The following is a 20,302-nucleotide window of genomic DNA, read 5'->3' as shown; positions in this document are numbered from 1 at the left end:
GACAGTAACAAAATAGCAGGGAAGACCACCAACCATCTATTGAAGACGAACCTAATAAATTTATATACAGCTATGCATATTGTATTGAGGTACAGCTGAGGTGTTCCAGAGGCCAGGAGAGACATTTCTGTAGGTAACATTGACTTTAAATTTGGTGGCAGTGGTTCATTTGTTGCATTATGCACTTTATATTTTGACTATAGACAAATAAAATAACCATAGTTATTTGCACATGCAGGGTACTGTCACAATATACAATTTTTTTTCTCAATTTTTCGGACTGACTGACCTTCATTTCTTAAAGTAATGATGGCCACTCGTTTTTCTTTACTTAGCTGCTTTTTTCTTGCCATAATACAAATTCTAAGGCTATGTCTCTACGTTCCGGACGGCCGATGGTATCGCCGCAGCGGCGAAGCAGCTCGGCGCTAAGCCCCGCCCCCTTTCTGGGACGCGATCATGCCGGATGTGTTAACTCTTCACATCCGGGATGATCGCTCTGTCCCATAGGGCCCTGTGATATGCCTTGCGGGGACGCTGCGTCCCCGCAAGGTGTACGGACATGCTGCGATCTGAAAAGACGCGCAGCATGTCCGGAGTCGCAGGGCCGCCGCGTGCGGGTTTCCACGCATAGTGGAGACGGGATTTCATAAAATCCCCTCCACTATGCTGGAACATCTGGACGCTGCTTTTTTGACGCTGCAGCTCTGCGCAGCGTCAAAAAAGCAGCGTTTCCTGACCGTGGAAACATACCCTAACAGTCTATTCAGTAGGACTATCAGTTTTGTATCCACCAGACTTCTGCACAGCACAACTGATGGTCCCAACCCCATTTATAAGGCAAGAAATCCCACTTATTAAACCTGACAGGGCACACCTGTGAAGTGAAAACCATTTCCGGTGACTACCTCTTGAAGCTCATCAAGAGAATGCCAGGAGTGTACAAAGCAATCAAAGCAAAAGATGGCTACTTTGAAGAACCTAGAATATAAGACATAATTTCAGTTGTTTCACACTTTTTTGTTAAGTATATAATGCCACATGTGTTAATTCATAGTATTGATGCCTTCAGTGTGAATGTACAATTTTCATAGTCATGAAAATACAGAAAAATCTTTAAATGAGAAGGTGTGTCCAAACTTTTGGTCTGTACTGTATATGTATATGTTGAAAAAAGAAACATGGTCTATACCTAACTTCATATGTTGTCACAAAGACAAATTTATCTAGTTTGGTGGTGTATGCTTTTCTGATAAAGTAAAATTAACGGTACAATGTGTTTTATCCTAGGACTGAAGACAACCTGGAGGACTCTGATGATTCGCCAACACCAGCCAGATCAGCACCGTGTACCTCTTCATCTAAGACTGAACCCCCAGCAGACCCGACTCCACCAACACAGGCTGAACATGTGTCTGATGCTGATGATCCCTCCACTGATGCTGGTCAGGGAAGCACAGAACAAACGGGAACAGCAACATCACAAGCAGCAGCCCTAGCACCACAGGCATCAGCAACATTAAATATACCTCGCTATCTTGCACACACTGTCCGAGATAGATGAACCAGGTGACATGATGACCCACGTATGTGGCCTGAGCTCATTGATGCGCAAGTTTTAACCATCATGAATTCTCTGACATCAGAAAATTCTGTAGAAAGGTTTTATTGGTCCCTCTCTCCCTGCCTAGCAAAAGTTCCCGAGGAACGGGTATGTGCTTCAATATTGACCCTCCTTGATGCCTGCCGGGGAGAGCAGGAATCAAACCAGGTTCTATTGCCCATTGAACGATCAGGCCAACATCAAATACAGTTGCCCACCATCACACATGGTCAAAATATTTGTACACTATCTTCAGGGTCTGAACCTATACCACCAACACAACAATATCAGCACATGCCTGCACCCTCTTCTGTGCCTCAACCTACTACCTCTACATATCTGTATCAACAAATGTCTAGTTATTTTTATGGACCACAAGTTACTGCCTCCAGACATCCGCATGCCCAAATGTCTAGTGCATTTTTGGTTCCTTCTGCCCCTGGCTCAAGCCATCGTTATGGGCAAAGGTCAGCGCCTTCATGTCTTCCTCCAGTAAAAAACAAACAAGAAAAGATATGCACACAACTGGGATCAACCTCGAAAAGTACACAATATTTATTATTTTCAATACAAAAACACTACAAGGCAAGACATATTATGTTAAAAACATTTAAGACCAGAAAAGGTGTCTGATAGGCCACACATCCCCCCAGATGGATAAACAAATGTATTGACAAAGCACTTTATAATAACTAGTTAGTTCGGACAAAAGATATAAAGAATGGGGTGCTCAAACCCCCTGCCTGTCTGCTGCCAGCTATACTAGAGATCCCTCTAATGCAATGCTCATGTCCTAAATACAGGGACAACAGTATAGGCATATTTACCAGGCATGCTGCGCAGGAATCGGGTCCAAAAGAAAAATAGAGAGAGACACCCCAGAGTAGCCTCCAGTCACTTATTAACGCTAGTAGTCCGGACACCTAATAAACCTAAGCGGTCAGATGGAGATACAGCGACCGATAATCAAGTGCTGACCATGGGGGGAGAAAGAGTCTCTGTATTTAGGACATGAGCATTGCATTAGAGGGATCTCTAGCATAGCTGGCAGCAGACAGGCAGGGGGTTTGAGCACCCCATTCTTTATATCTTTTGTCCTGACTAACTAGTTATTATGAAGTGCTTTGTCAATACATTTCTTTATCCACCTGGGGGGATGTGTGGCCTATCAGCCACCTTTTCTGGTTTTAAATGTTTTTAACATAATATGTCTTGCCTTGTAGTGTTTTTGTATTGAAAATAATAAATATTGTATACTTTTCGAGGTTGATCCCAGTTGTGTGCATATCTTTTCTTCTTTGGTTTTTGCTGTTATATATATATGCATTTGGTTGATCCCCAACTATTCTGTGCGGTGCCCGCTACTCCTTTTCTTTGACATTCATCTCTTCCTCCAGCCCCTGCCTACAGCCATCATTATGGCCAAATGTGTGCTTCTAGCAGCACGTACAGCCAACAATGTGGTACCATCTCTTCCAACATGTTTGTGGGGGATAGTGGTGGTCCTTTCCATCATCCACAGCCCTACACTCTGCCTCCAAGGCAGCAGCCACCTGTGTTGAGCCACTTTGTTCCGCACACCCATCTGCCAAGAGGTGATATTACACAATCATATCTCAGCTAGCTACTGTATCTGACTCAGAAAGTAGTTTACAGCATCAACAAACTGTGCCACAAACCTTTTTGGTTGACTCTCTTCAAACCCAACCTTCTCCATCTGTTACAACTTCAATGTTGACATCCACACCTCGTCAAACACCCACACTCCAGCCCCCAATACATACAGGGAAAATGGCCACACACCCATCCAGCACAGAACGTGGAAGTGGCAAAAATACCACCGACAAATTTTTCTCTAGTGATGTTGATTTGGCAGATTTGTAATGAAGCAAGAAATAAATTTTTTTAATGTTTTTTTATTTTTTAAACATTTTAAATGATTATTTTTTTGGTTACAAAACATGTATTCTGCATATTGTGTGCAGAATACAGGTTTTGTAACCAAAAAAAATAATCGTTTGTTAATTTTTCATTTGTGTTTATTTTTATAAAAAGTTAATTATATTATCTAAATATGTTGGATATCTGGCCTCATATCAGCGTGGTCTCGTGGTTAAGGCAGCATTCTCCTAGGTCCCTCCCCTTTGTGGTGTATTCTACACAGAGCATTCATTCCTGACATTAGTGGCCATCAGCTTATACTGATCCTTCAACATTCAGATTTATACTTCAAAAAAGCTGAGTCAATCCAAAATGTCATATTGATTATTATTTGACTTCCTAAATGATCTTTTTTTTTATTTTTTTTTGTATCAGCATCAGTGAATTTTATCCATAAGGGTTGATTCTTTTCCTTTTTTCTATTTTTTTTTATTTTGCCTCTTGTCTAACGTTTCAAAAATAAATATTGGTTTTGAGTTCCAGAGTTTTTTGTATTTTGTTGGCCTCAATAACATACTGTAATAAAAAGTCAACTATATACCATAGCTGTCCGCCGTTAGGTTCCATGCAGTAATCCATATCTGGTCCATATACAGTATCCAACCCGGACGGTGCAAAGATGCGACGGTCCCAGATGTTAAATACTGGGAAATGAGGATATGCTTGACGAGCCCGCACATTCATTTTCTAGTGTTGACGTCATTGAAGCTGCTGCCCCTCACAGACTCAACTGCGTTGAAATATGGAGCGTGGTGAAATGCCAAATTAATTTCATGCTTCGAGGTCAGTATGTGTGACCAAGCTGATCCACAGGTGTCACACTCTCATTCAAAAACACAATGATTCAGTGCATTATTTAGTTTATGATAGCATAACATTCACGTCAAAAATACATACTTTAAAAAATGTAATATATTGCTAGAATAAAAGTTAAACATTATAATGAGGTATTAGTTATTTGTATGGGTAACAATAAGCCTTAGAGAAGGGCATGTATCAGTTACTCACATCAAATGTAAGCTCGCAACCCACATCAAGGGACATCATTGTCTTGCAAGTCCCTAACCAAATTATATAAAAAATTACCAAACTTTGAACTAAAAATATAACATAACCTTGGTTAATTAATTCATATGTCATGGGAACATTAGTTGGTCACCTCAATTTGCCATGGCACACTACCCTCTCGTGTCAAAAATAATCTGCAAAAATATTCCTGATTACAAGACCAGAATGAGCAACTCGGGGAGCATGCTGTGGGTCCTCTGGTAATGGCACATTAAACACTCTCACATCATCAACATCCTCCAAGTATGCTTCTTGTTTTCTGCAAAAATTATGCAAAATGACGGCAGCCTTTAGGACTGCTTGCAAATTTAAAAAACTGACCATCACATCCAGACATAGACTAAGTGTGAACAGGTGTTGAACCTAGAGTCACCAACTCGTAACAGTCAAATAAATAAGGCAGCACACTGCGGCGCCAAAACATGCAAACATGAAAATTGAACTGCATTACTGCACTAGAAATATGAAAAAATGAGTGTTTCGCGCATAAATTGGCCAATTCATGTGTACCTGGTAGCCACATTAAGGCATCTCTCGTATACCAGGTCCTAGACTTCCCTTTCCTCGCTGAGAATAAACGTCTTCATCTGAATGGGTACCTACCGTGAATCCTCTTCTTAGACTAAATTTCTCTCTCTCTGTGGAGGCGTAACGGACCTGCTGCGATTAAAACACCTGTGGCTAAGAGGCGGAGGAGTGCTCAGTCAGAAGGCTAATGAATACAAATTTTAAAAAACTGACCGTCACATCCAAACATAGACAGAGTGTGAACTGGTGCTGAACCTAGAGTCACCAACTCATATACAGTTAAATAAATAAGGCAGCACACTGCGGCGCCAAAACATGCAAACATGAAACATGAAAATTGAACTGCATTACTGCACTAGAAATATGAAAAAATGAGAGTGTTTAGCGTATAAACTGGCCAATTCATGTGTACCTGGTAGCCACATTAACCCCTTCATGACCTTGGGATTTTCCGTTTTCCGTGTTCGTTTTTCGCTCCCCTCCTTCCCAGAGCCATAACTTTTTTATTTTTCTGTCAATATGGCCATGTGAAGGCTTATTTTTTGTGCTTGCAGGACGAGTTGTACTTTTGAACTACATCATTGGTTTTACCATGTCCTGTACTAGAAAACGGGAACAAAATTCTAAGTGCGGTGAAGTTGCAAAAAAAGTGCAATCCCACACTTGTTTTTTGTTTGGCTTTTTTACTAGGTTCACTTAGTGCTAAAACTGACCTGACATTATGATTCTCCAGGTCATTATGAGTTCATAGACACCAAACATGTCTAGGTTCTCTTTTATCTAAGTGGTGAAAAAACTTCCAAACTTTGCTAAAAAAAAAATAAAATTGCGCCATTTTCCGATACCTGTAGCGTCTCCATTTTTCGTGATTTGGGGTCGATTGAGGGCTTATATTTGCGTTCCAAGCTATCATTTAGAATTCCTATCATTCCTATCATGCATTGCATTCCGCAATTTTTGTGCACATGATGCGTTTTTTCCGTGAAAAAAACGCATCGCGGTAAAAAAAAGCAGTATGTTCATTAATTTTGTGGATTTTTCGCGTTTTTCCCGCTATTTAATGCATTTGGAAAACTCCAGAAAAAAATGCGCAAAAAACGCATGCGGATTTCTGGCAGAGATGTCCGGTTTTTGTCAGGAAATTTCTGCATACCCTTACTGAAGATAATCTCTATATAACGACCAACATGGATATTACCGCCATATGTTCAGTGGTAGATACCAGCCCTACAGAACATATAAGAGATCACAGCACAGTTACAGATAATGTCTTACCGCTGACGTACTTTCTGATGGAATTGTTCACTTTTCCCGTCTTTTCCATCTGGCCCAGACCGACATGACAACTTCTTCTAGCAACGACTCGTCTGCAGAGAATACAACAAAGACAAGTTTCCCTTCTCACATTCCAGCCCCATCACCATCTATTCCCAACCTACACAAACTCCTCATCCTGCTGATACCCCAATACTGAGCTGCTGCTGCTGTATGTGTCCCTATTACTGCCCCTGATACCCCAATACTGAGCCGCTGCTGCCGTATGTGTCCCCATTACTGCACCTGCTGTGTGGTTCTCTGTGCCTTCTAAATTCTAAAGCACCCCTCTTTAATATAGTAATGCTGGGTGCAAGTGCCCTAGAAATCAGTGCCCATATTTTGCCCCCAGAAAGTAACATTGCCCTGTGTGCCCCTTTGATAGGTACAGTAACCTGAGTTCCCCTATAACAATAAGTGCCCATTTTACAGTTAATAATGTCCCGAGTCTCCCCCAGTACAGCTCCCCTATACACAGTGTATGAAGCTCTCTTATACACAGTATAATGCCCCCTCACTGTATAGTACCATCCACACACTATACTGACTCCTTATTAGCCCCCAAACGGTTTGATGGCTCCAACAATGTATAATGACCCCCACACTGTAATCTCCATACTGTATAATGGCCCTCTAGATAGCCTCCATATACAGTAGCATAATGCACCAAATAGTCCACAATATAGTATAATGCACTCCCCATAGGCAGACTCTATAGCATAAGGCAGCCCCCATAGGCAAACTCTATAGCATAAGGCAGCCCCCATAGGCAGACACTGTAATAAGGCAGCACCCCCATAGTCAGACCCTGTAATAAGGCAACCGTCATAGTCAGACCCTGTAATAAGGCAACCCCCATAGTCAGACCCTATAATAAGGGAGCCCCCATAGTCAGACCCTGTAATAAGGCAGCCCCCATGGTCAGACTCTGTAATAAGGCAGCAACTCCAGTCAGACTCTGTAATTAGGAAGCCCCCATAGTCAGACTTTGTAATAAGGCAGCCCCCATAGTCAGACCCTGTAATAAGGCAGTCCCCATAGTCAGACCCTGTAATAAGGGAGCACCCATAGTCAGACCCTGTAATAAGGCAGTTCCCATAGTCAGACCCTGTAATAAGGCAGCCCCCATAGTCAGACCCTGTAATAAGGCAGCACTCCCATAGTCAGACTCTGTGATAAGGCAGCACCCCTATAGTCAGACCCTGTAATAAGGCGGCAGACCCTGTAATAAGGCAGCACCCCTATAGTCAGACCCTGTAATAAGGCGGCAGACCCTGTAATAAGGCGGCAGACCCTGTAATAAGGCAACACCCCCATAGTCAGACCCTGTAATAAAGCGGCAGACCCTGCAATAAGGCAGCACCCCCATAGTCAGACCCTGTAATAAGGTGGCAGACCCTGTAATAAAGAGGCACCCCCATAGGCAGACCCTGTAATAAGGCAGCACCCATAAAAAAATAAATACTCACCTCTCTTCTTCCTGGTTCCTGCGCTGCAGTCCTCCCGCTGATTTCCGGACCGCGGATGACAGGCAGTGACGTCATCGCGCCCGCTGTCAGTGTCGGCGACATCAGACGCTGACACTGACAGGGGGATGATGGGAGAAGGAGCGCAGCGCTCCTTCTCCCATCAATGCGGTCAGCTGTAGCAGCATGTAGCGATGACGGGCGGGGGACCCCGGCGGGGCCCCCCCACCTGCTCTGCTGCAGAATGTAACTATATCGGCGCGCTGTGCAAGCCAATACAGTTACAGTAGCGTAGCTCCGAGTGGGCCCCCTCAGAGCACCGGGCCCAGGGCGCCCGCACTACTGATAATACTTAACAGTACAGAGCTGGACATTGTCTCATTACAAACACATCTGTAGTTGTAGTTTCCCTCTCATAGTGCTGACAGCTCTGTTGCAGCACTGTGCCTTATTGCAACAAACATTTCCTCAGCTTCCATCTCACAAGGAGTGTAGGGGAGGGGAATACAGCTGATCTGACAGCACTATGATAGGAGAGATGCAGCTGTGTTTGTAATGAGGCAAAGTTCAACTGTGCTGTACTGTGTTACAGTAAGACCTGGAGAGCAGATTGTCAGTCATTATTTATATCTGTCTTCACCAATCTTTCCCTAGCTTAACTCTTTTATTCTTTTTCTACATCTCTTTCCTTAGGTCTGTTTTCCCCTCTCCACACCGTTCTTTGTTTAGCTCCTTTTTTCTCTATTTTCTCTATCTTCATCAAGAAATAGGAAAAACCCAATGTGGCTAAACAAAGAAGTAAGAGGGGCAATTAACAGTTAAAAGAAAGCATTTAAACTACTAAAGCATGATGGCACCGTTGAAGCTCTAAAAAACTATAGGGAGAAAAATGCCTTATCTAAAAAACTAATTAAAGCTGCCAAAAAGGAAACAGAAGCACATTGCTAAGGAGATTAAAACTAATCCCCAACTGTTCTTCAACTATATCAATGGTAAAAGAATCATAAGTGAAAGTGTAGGCCGCTTAAAAAATTGTGAGGAAAGAATGGTTGTAGATGACGAGGAAAAAGCTAATATACAGCTCTGGCAAAAATTATGAGACCACTGCAAAATGTTCAGTTTGTCTGATTTTTCTCTTTATAGGTATATTTTTGAGTAAAATGTAAATTATTCTTTTATTCTACAAACTTCTGACAACATGTCTCCGAATTTCCAAGCAATAAATTTTGGATTTTGTTTTTCTGACAAAGAAAAATGGTCAAATTTTTTTTAAAAAAACCAGTGCTTTCAGACCTCAAATAATGCAAAGAATACAAGTTCATAATCATTTAAAAACAACAATACTAATGTTTTAACTCAGGAAGAGTTCAGAAATCAATATTTTGTGGAATAACCATGATTTGTAATCACAGCTTTCATGCGTCTTGGCATGCTTTCCAACAGTCTTTCACACTGCTTCTGGCGCAAAAATTTCAGCAGTTCTTCTTTGTTTGATGTCTTGTGACTATCCATCATCCTCTTGATTACATTCCAGAGGTTTTCAATGGGGTTCAGGTCTGGAGATTGGGCTGCCCATGACAGGGTTTTGATGTGGTGGTCTCTTAATTTTTGCTAGAGCTGTATTAAACACCTTCTTCTCCACGATGTTCACAGTGGAAAATGAAATGCTAGGTGAAATGCCGAGAGACAAAGGAAACCCTATATTAAGGGTCACCAATCTAACCCAAGAAGAGGTGGGAAACTGGCTAAATATGATTAAAATAGATAAATCTCAGGGACTGGATGGCATACACCCATGAGTACTAAGAGAACTAAGTAATGTAATAGATAAGCCATTATTTCTTATATTTAGGGATTCTATAGCGACAGGGTCTGTTCCACATAGCACAGCAAATGTATTACCAATATTCAAAAAGGGCTCTAAAAGTGAACCTGGAAATTATAGGCCAGTAAGTCTAACCTCTATTGTTGGTAAAATATTTGAAGGGTTTCTGAGGGATGCTATTCTGGATTATCTCAATTAGAATAGCTGTGTAACTCCATATCAGCATGGGTTTATGAGGAATTGCTACTGTCAAACCAATGTAATCAGTTTTTATGAAGAGGTAAGCTATAGACTGGACTAAGGTGAGTCATTGGACGTGGTATATCTTGATTTTTCCAAAGCATTTGATACCGTGCCACACAAGTGGTTGGTACACAAAATGAGAATGCTGGGTCTGGGGGAAAAATGTGTGTAAATGGGTAAGCAACTGGCTTAGTGATAGAAAGCAGAGGGTGGTTATAAATGGTATATTTTCTAACTGTTCCCTGTGACCAGTGGGGTACCGCAGGGGTCAGTCTTGAAACCTATTCTCTTCAACATATTTATTAACAATCTGGTAGGTTTACACAGTAAAACATCAATATTTGCAGATGATACAAAACTATGTAAAACAGTCAATACAAGAGAAGATAGGATTCTGCTACAGATGGATATGGATAAGTTGGAAACTTGGGCCAAGAGGTGGCAGATGTGGTTTAACAATGATAAATGTAAGGTTATACACATGGGAAGAAGGAATCAATATCACCATTACACACTGAACGGGAAACCACTGGGTAAATCTGACATGGAGAAAGATTTGGGGATCCTAGTTAATGATAAACTTACCTGGAGCAGCCAGTGCCAGGCAGGAGCTGCCAAGGCAAACAGGATCATGGGGTGCATTAATAGAGGTCTAGGTACACATGATGAGAGCATTATACTGCTTCTGTACAAATCCCTGGTTAGACCACACATGGAGTACTGTGTACAGTTTTGGGCACTAGATATATATAATATAATATACAATATTGTATCTTACAGTTATTAGGTTCTTTAGAAGGACGTAGATGAGGATTTATTCTGACGGAATATAGGCTGAACTGGATGGACAAATGTCTTTTTTCGGCCTTGCTAACTATGTTACTATGTTTCTCTAGTCTCCTTCTCTTCACGCTTCTTTCCCTGGCTCTTTTTTTTCCTCTATCCACCCTTCGTTCCCTTGCTCCTTTTTTCCCTGTCTACACTCATCTAATTAGGTCAATGGGCACTATGTTTGGAGGCTTTTTTGCAATTCATGTCACATGAATTGACTTTTACTGTGTTTAGCCTGATGAAAACACCAAATTTAGTATTGAAACGTGTAGCATGAATATCTTACCAACAAAAGAACTTTAACAACATCCACTTTTCTTTGGACTGTCATTACCAGTAGTGCCCATGTCCTACATTTTCTTCTATGTGGTTGTACATTGGATGTCAAGCACATCAGGGTGAAGAATCTGCCTTACTCAAGTTCCATAAACAGCACTTTTCGCTAGAGCTGTTAAACTCACTTAGAAGACACTCACTACCCATTTATAATTGTAGATCTTGGGGTTTATAGAAGCTCCACTGATTTCAGAATCTTCAGGGATTCCAGAATGGTTCAGCGGCCTTTCAGCAACCAACTGGCCATACCAGAAACAGGAATACTGCCTGAATTTTCTGGACTACCTGCCCCATTTGTCATTGTTGGAGATGAGGACTTCGGATCATCAATAAAATGTTCTGAGGTCTTTTTGATGGATTGTTGGAGGCACAATTTCAATTATAGGCTTGAAAGAAGGAGGACCGAACCATGGGTACTTGCTTTGCACTGTCAGGGCTGTCACCTCTGTTGTCCAGAGAAAAGCTTAGGGGACTGGACCTACACTTACATCCGGGAGCAGGGGGTGCGGCTAAGCTAAGAAAGCCACAGTGTCAGGGAGAGACTTGGTGAGCGAGAGCTAATAACCCGGGCTCCTGCAATTTCCCTAAGACTAGGGAAATCCTGACTGACCCTCTACCTGAAGTTTACACTGATGGTGTGCATGTTCAGGCCTCAAACCTCACCCTAACTCCTGAGCTCAGCCCTAGGCTGAAACCTCCACCCACCACCCAGTGAAGAGGTAATACTTAAATACCCACAGTTAGCACAGACAAGGATAAAGGAAAATATACACCACGCCGCAGACACTCAGGAATACACTATAAATGTGCAGGGCAAAATAAACACAAATATAGGAAGGAGTAAATAAGACGAAGGAATATACACCACCAGCAACGAATCTCCAACCACCAGCTCTCCACTCCAGACCGAGATAACAACGCAAGACAGAAGCTATAATTGGCGATTATGATCAGGAGAACTATTTAAAGGCCATGGAAATGGCCCAGCTTCCAATCCGAGGATCAAGTAAATTAACCCCGGAACAGCTAGACAAAATCTAGCAGACGCCAATGAGTAAATAGTGGTCAAAAGCGGAATTACCGCTGTCTGTCGGACGAACTGGTCTGAACAGCGTCCAACATGACAGTACCCCGCCTTCTGCGAGGGACCCCAGGGCCCTCACGGCTTATAGGACCCGGCTTGTCCGGATGACGGCGGTGAAACAACCTGACCAGCCGGTCAGCATGAACGTCCGAGGCTGGTACCCAGGACCTCTCCTCAGGCCCATAACCACGCCAGTGTACCAAGTACTGTAAAGTGCGACGCACTACACGAGAGTCAACCACCTTGGAGACTTCAAACTCCAAATTACCATCCACCAAGACTGGAGGTGGCATAGGCGCCGCATCCACAGAACCCACCACCTTCTTTAGAAGAGACCTGTGGAACACGTTGTGTATCTTATACACCATAGGGAGCTCCAATCGGTACGCAACTGGGTTAATGACGGCGGTGACCCTAAATGGACCAATAAACCGTGGACCCAATTTAAGGGACGGTATCTTGAGTCTTATGTTTTTTGTGGATAACCACACCCAGTCATCCACACTCAGGTCCGGACCTGGCACACACCTACTGTCAGCCACACGTTTGTACCTAGCACCCACACTCAACAGGCGCTGTTTAACTCTCCTCCAGACTGATGACAATTGTGTTCCTAACTGGTCCTCCTCCGGAACGCCGGAAGAGCCCCTCTGACTCAAGGTACAAAATTGAGGATGTAGCCCGTAAACACAAAAAAACGGAGACTCCCCAGACGACTCCTCGCGGTGATTATTGATGGCAAACTCAGCCAAAGGAAGAAAGGTAGACCACTCCTCCTGGTTATCAGAGACAAAGCAGCGTAAGTACTGTTCCAAATTTTGGTTCATATGCTCAGTCTGACCATTTGACTGAGGATGAAACGCCGAAGAATGAGATAACTTGATTCCCAGCCGTGAGAAAAACGCTCTCCAAAATTTTGCCACAAACTGAGACCCCCTATCAGACACGATGTCAGACGGAACCCCATGAAGTCTGACCACCTCCTGCACAAATACCTGAGCCAGAGTCTTAGCGTTAGGCAACGCAGGCAAAGACACAAAGTGCGACATTTTAGAAAAACGATCAACAATCACCAAGATGACCGTGTTTCCAGCTGATGAGGGCAAATCAGTGATGAAATCCATGGAGATTTCCGTCCATGGCTTACTAGGTACCTCAAGAGGAAGTAGTGTGCCAACAGGACAGGAGCGGGGCGTCTTAGCCCTAGCACACGTGGTACAAGCTGACACATAAGAGACCACGTCCTGTCGGATCTTGGGCCACCAAAACCGACGTGACACCAACTCCAAGGTACCTTTAACCCCTGGATGACCAGCCAGGACGGCATCATGATGCTCCGCCAAAACCTTTAGGCGGAGATGAAGCGGAACAAAAGATTTGTTGACGGGAAGCTCAGATGGTACCTCCTCCTGAGCCTCGGCAATCTCAGCCTCAACCTCGGTATTAAGAGCCGAAACCACAACACCCTTTTGGAGGATGGGTACTGGATCCTCCCGAGGTTCTCCCCACGGAAAACACCTGGACAGAGCATCCGCCTTAGTGTTTTTAGACCCCGGTCTGTAAGTGACCACAAAATTGAACCGCGTGAAAAACAATGCCCAGCGAGCCTGCCTGGGGGACACACGCTTGGCTGGCTCCAAATACAGCAGATTCTTATGATCGGTAATAACAGTTACCTGATGGACCGACCCCTCCAAGAAGTGTCGCCATTCCTCAAAGGCCAAATTAATTGCCAACAACTCCCTGTTGCCGATATCATAGTTACGTTCGGCGGACAACAGTTTCTTGGAGAAATAGGCGCACGGACGTAAACCACTCAAAGATGAGCCTTGAGATAGTACCACCCCCACACCAACCTCAGACGCATCGACTTCCACAACAAATGGTATAGATACGTCTGGCTGCACAAGAATAGGGGCTGAAACAAAACTGTTCTTAAGAAATTCAAATGCGCGCACAGCAGCCTCAGGCCAAACAGAGAAATTGGTACCCTTTTTAGTCATGTCAGTTAGCGGTTTAGCAATGATGAAAAAATCCTTGATAAATTTCCTATAGTAGTTAGAAAACCCAAGGAACCGCTGAAGTGCTTTCAGGTTATCAGGACGTTCCCAATGCAGCACCGCCTGCACCTTAGCAGCGTCCATTTTAAAACCAGAAGCAGACACAATATAACCCAAGAAAGGCAACTCTTGAACAGAAAATACACATTTCTCAAGTTTAGCATACGGCTTATTCTCTCTGAGAAGCTGTAACACCTGCCTGACATGATCTAAATGAGCCTCACGGTCGCAAGAATATATGAGAATGTCATCTAGGTACACGATAACGAATTTCCCCAAAACATGCGAGAACACATCATTGATGAAATGTTGGAACACTGCAGGTGCGTTAGTCAACCCAAACGGCATCACCAAATTTTCAAAATGACCCTCACGGGTATTAAAAGCCTTCTTCCACTCATCACCTTGACGGACTCTTATGAGGTTGTACGCCCCCGAGGTCAAGCTTGGTGAACCACTTAGCACCTGCCACCTGGTTGAACAAATCTGGTATCAGAGGCATAGGGTATGGATCACGAACTGTAATCTGGTTCAACTCCCTGAAATCCAAACACGGGCGTAATGCGCCATCTTTCTTCTTCACAAAGGAGAACCCTGCTGCCACCGGCGAGGATGATGGCCTGATGTGCCCTTTGCTCAAGCTTTCTGCAATGTAATCTTTTAACGCTTGTCTCTCCGGACCGGAGATGTTAAACATCCTTGCTTTAGGTAATTTGGCCCCTGGTTTAAACCTGATAGAACAGTCATAAGGACGATGTGGCGGCAACTCTGAACAACCCTTCTCAGAGAACACATCCACAAAATCCTGAAGTGACTCCGGAACGCTTGAAGTCACCGCAGCCACACATGTGGCCAGGCAATTCTCCTGGCAGAACTCGCTCCACCGAATTATGTCCTGAGTTTTCCAGTCAATTACCGGGTTGTGCATAGACAACCAAGGAAAACCCAAAACCACCTGAGCAGGAAGATTCCTGAGCACCTTACTTGTAACCCGCTCAGAATGTAGAACTCCAATGTGGAGTTTCACCTCAGCCACAAATTCAGTAATCTCCCCCTGAGAGAGAGGAGCAGCATTGATGGTGACCACGCGGATAGGATGAGACAGTTTTTCAATCCTAAAACCTGCTGTGCGCGCAAATCCCTCATCAATGAGATTTGTGGCTGAACCACTATCCACAAAAACAGTAATTGGCAGCTCACTGCCAGAAACAAAAACCTTAGCAGGGAGCATGCACTGAGAAACCACCATGGAGGATATACATAAGCTCAGACTGGTCTCCTCCACACCCTCTGAGCTCAGAAGTTTTCCGCCGTTGCGTTTTTCTTAGGCAGCAGAGGACAGATGTTAATAAAATGACCAGTTTTACCACAGTAAAAACAGGCTCCCTGCTTCCTGAGCTCAGGGGCTTGATGCTTGACATGTGACACCCCTGCGATTTGCATAGGCTCCGTGGGCTCACCTGCAGCAACCTCACGTGAACCTAAACCCTCTCCCATAGGCGGTGTCTCATGCTCCCCCTGACGCAAACGGCGATCAATGCGGCCAACCAGACTCATAGCGGAATCTAGAGAAGTAGGAGTCTCGTACATCCGGGCTTTTTTAACCCTTCCAGAAATCCCATGTATAAACTGACTCCGCAATGCTGCATCATTCCATTGGGTATCGATCGCCCAGCGACGAAATTCAGAACAGTAATCCTCTGCAACTCGCTCCCCCTGGCGAATAGAGCGTATCTTAGATTCTGCCAGAGCCATTCTGTCAGGTTCATCGTAGATTTTCCCAAGAGAAGAAAAAAAACCTCTCCACAGAGACAAATGCCGCAGAATCAGATGGCAAAGAAAACGCCCATGCTTGGGGATCCCCACTTAACAATGACAACACCAGGCCCACACACTGAGCCTCATTACCCGAAGATATCGGGCACATACGGAAATATAGTTAGTAAGCTTCACGAAAAGAAACAAATTTACTGCATTCCCCAGCTAATTTTTCAGGCAACGGAAATTTAGGCTCAGTAACTCTTCCTGTCGCTCGAGCTTGCACATTGGACACTGCTAGTCCCTGTTGCTGCACTGCCCCCCTCAACTCAGTGACCTGTAGGGACAGCGCCTCCAACTGGTGGGTTATGGAAGTCATAGGATCCATGACAAAACAAACAAAAAAAAGAAACCCCTTTTTTTTGTTGTTGTTGTTGGGCAGATTATAATGTCAGGGAGAGACTTGGTGAGCGAGAGCTAATAACCCGGGCTCCTGCAATTTCCCTAAGACTAGGGAAATCCTGACTGACCCTCTACCTGAAGTTTACACTGATGGTGTGCATGTTCAGGCCTCGAACCTCACCCTAACTCCTGAGCTCAGCCCTAGGCTGAAACCTCCACCCACCACCCAGTGAAGAGGTAATACTTAAATACCCACAGTTAGCACAGACAAGGATAAAGGAAAATATACACCACGCCGCAGACACTCAGGGATACACTATAAATGTGCAGGGCAAAATAAACACAAATATAGGAAGGAGTAAATAAGACGAAGGAATATACACCACCAGCAACAAATCTCCAACCACCAGCTCTCCACTCCAGACCGAGATAACAACGCAAGACAGAAGCTATAATCGGCGACGCCCAATGATCAGAACTATTTAAAGGCCATGGAAATGGCCCAGCTTCCAATCCGAGGATCAGGTAAATTAACCCCGGAACAGCTAGACAAAATCTAGCAGACGCCAATGAGTAAATAGTGGTCAAAAGCGGAATTACCGCTGTCTGTCGGACGACCTGGTCTGAACAGCGTCCGACATGACACACAGCGTGCGTGGAAGCGGTCAGACTTGGCAGGAACAATCAGCGCCCAGCAGGGAGAAGTGAGTGCACCATCTCTCAAGCACTGCAGCAGCGCAAGCCCATGCCCAAGCATCCCCGCTGCCAGCCGCAGAGACTGTGCACAGTGTGTGCTCGCTGACCTTGACAAAGCAAGGTGCCGAACGCTTCGGACCCATGAGTACTGCGTGTGGGTCACCTGAGAGACACCGGATGTGTGACTGCTATCTGTGCCCGGACCCCCCGCTGTATATTTACCGAGACACGTTAGGCTCAAACACTGCTGTGGCCCGTACCTTCTCTACTGCATCAGTATATGGACTAGAAGCTCAGCGCAAGGTAACAGAGACTAACAGCTGCCACCAGAAGACTGACCATCATTATCCCCAGGACTTCACCAGAACAACCCCGCCCCAGCCATTGTTGACGCCACCGTTTGATTTGCAACCCCCACAGCCTAAAAACCGACTGACTGGATAAGTTAACCCCGCCAGAACTATTACCCCTACTATATTCATTGTTCCTTCAACCATTATATCCTTTTACATCAGAACTGTTTATTTTTCCCTGTTTAACTGTTTATCTTACTGCATGGAGTATGCCGGTGTTCAGTAAATAAGCTAACCCTTGCTCTGTCTCTTGTCTGTCACTGCATCCTGCAACCTGCTCACAGGCTCATAAGAGCAAAAAAGTTTGTGAAATGCATCTTTGCATACTTTGTCCAAAATGGTAAGTTTCTTTTAGCTCTATACAGATGTATGAGCAAAATATGAACTTCAGAATCAAAGCCTGTATTATTCTACATAATTTCATGCAAATCTAAGACACAGCATTTCAGGAAGATATAGAGGTCCACCTGACCACAACATCTGCTGATCTATAGTCCTGTAGCACAAGCCAGACCTGGGACATCTGGCTTGAGAGTCAGAAACTTGTGTGCAGTCTACTTTATTACTTTACACTTCCATAGCAGGTGCAGCAATTTCTGTTCAGCCATAATTTTATTTTCATTGTTTTCATTTCCATGACAGTAAATTTTTAAGTCAGAATCTAAACTTTATTTTCATCACAAAAAGTTTTGATGTTGTTAAATAAAACAAAAAATTATATCAAACTGTGTATATTTGCTATCTAGCTGGGCTGTGTAGGCTAAGGCTACGTGCACACATTGCAGATTTGCCTGTGGAATTTTCTGCGCATATTCTTCCTCTCTTGGCAGTAAACGCAATTGAAAATCTGGGCGGATTTTTGTTTTCCAAGGCTTTATTGTTTTTTAACAAGTATGAGGAACAGGGGAGGAAAAAGAGGGGAGGGGGGGGAGGGGGTAAGGGTGGACAGGAAAAATAAGTGGAGTAAAACAAACAAATCACACAATAAAGTGCGGAGAGGCAACAATAAGCCTTAATGAAGCAAGGGACGCAGCCCTTGGAACAAACTGTCTAATAACTGTTCGTTATATAAAATATAATGTATAACGTAAACAGGAACAGGAAAAAATGGATTAGGTACATTTTAACTTTTATAGTGCAAGGGTTAAGCCCTTGAGCTAGGCATACTTTGGCTCATGAAAAGCAAGGGTTATGTCCCTTGGACGGACTGTTAATTCTAACGGCAAGATTAGTGCAGAGGCTATATAAGTAGAGAGCTCCCAGGCGAGGCAGAAATGCTATCAGAAAGGAATTAGGTCTGAGGCAGGCGCCATCTTGTGTTACCTTATGGTAGTGAAAGTGAGTTGAGGTAGCAGCAGATATTCAATGAGGAAAAAACTGGTCCCACTTATACCATTTCTGGTAGAACTTGCTAAACTCGTTATTGGATAAAGCGAATTTGAGTTCGAGGTCCCTATGTTGCGACATTAATTTAATTATAATGGTTTCGTTGGGGAGGGTCGTGTTTTTCCAGTGGTATGCTATGGAGTTTTTGGCGACCATGCATAGGTGTAAGATTATTTTTACCAGAGAACTGTCTAGGAGGTGGGTGTCCAATGAGAGGAGAGCTAGTTGGGGAGAAAGGGTGACTGAAGGGCCTGGAAGTTTGGCGATTATCGAGGAGATGTTTGACCAGAAGGTAGTAGCAATGGGGCAGTTCCAGAAAATGTGTAGCAACTCACCCCTGTGTCCGCAATTTCTCCAGCAGAGAGGGGAGATGGACAGGTTTATGTGTGAGAGTCTAGTTTGGGTGTAGTACCATCTGGAACAAATTTTGAAATGGGATTCTAAAAGGGACATCGAGATTGTGGAGGAGTATGTGGTTGAAAAAGCCTCTTCCCAGTCGTCTGTGGAGGTGGATAAGTTTAGGGACTTCTCCCAGGTTAGGATATAAGCATTTTTTACAAAAGAAGTGTCTTTATTGAAGCAGTCGTAAATAAACTTATGGCCCCAGAATATTCGGTGGTTTTGGTTGGTTAAGATTTTTAAAGATGGCTCCGAAAATCTAAGTTTGAGGCCTAGAAAAAGTTTAACATTTTCCCTCAATACAATGTATTCAAGGAAGGAGGACGAGGGTGCGTTGAATTTGGACTTTAGGGAGCTAAAATTCAAAAGATTAGGACCATCTGAAATGTCCCCCAGGGTTAGAATTTTTCGGTCGGCCCAGAAGGGGGGCAGAGGTAGGTTAAAATATGAGTAGATAAATGCGATAGGTAGCTTATGGAGAGTGGATCTGTTTTGGCTGCGGCCCTCTAATCTGGATACTCTGGACCAGGCAAGGGAAATTGCTTGGAATATCGGATGTTTACAGGTGTTTAGGTGGGAGCTAGCTATGGCTTTAAAGATCAAAGATTTGAGTGGCTTGCCCTCGTTTATTTCCAACTCCAAGTCGTACCAAGCCGGGGTTTTTTGGTCTGAAAACCAGTGGGCACTCTGTTTAAGAAGAAGTGAGTGGTAGTGAGCATGAATGTTAGGAAGGCTCATTCCACCATGGTTTTTCTTTTTATATAGAGATCTAGTATCTGTTCTAGATTTTTTATTGTTAAAAACAGAGTTATTCAGATGAGCTTGGATCACCGTCAGGTAGGACGTGGAGATGGGGAGTGGGATGCATCTAAAGATGTATAGGATTTTGGGGAGCGTAAATAGTTTGATTGCCAAATTTCTCCCCCACCAGGACAGGTCCCTGTCTTTGAAGGAAATGCAGTCTTTTAAAATTGAGTCAGTTAATTTTTTAATATTTGATGTGACTGTT

The sequence above is a fragment of the Ranitomeya variabilis genome, chromosome 1, assembly GCF_051348905.1.
Source record: "Ranitomeya variabilis isolate aRanVar5 chromosome 1, aRanVar5.hap1, whole genome shotgun sequence".
Lineage (NCBI taxonomy): Eukaryota > Metazoa > Chordata > Amphibia > Anura > Dendrobatidae > Ranitomeya > Ranitomeya variabilis.
This window is presented reverse-complemented; position numbering follows the sequence as displayed.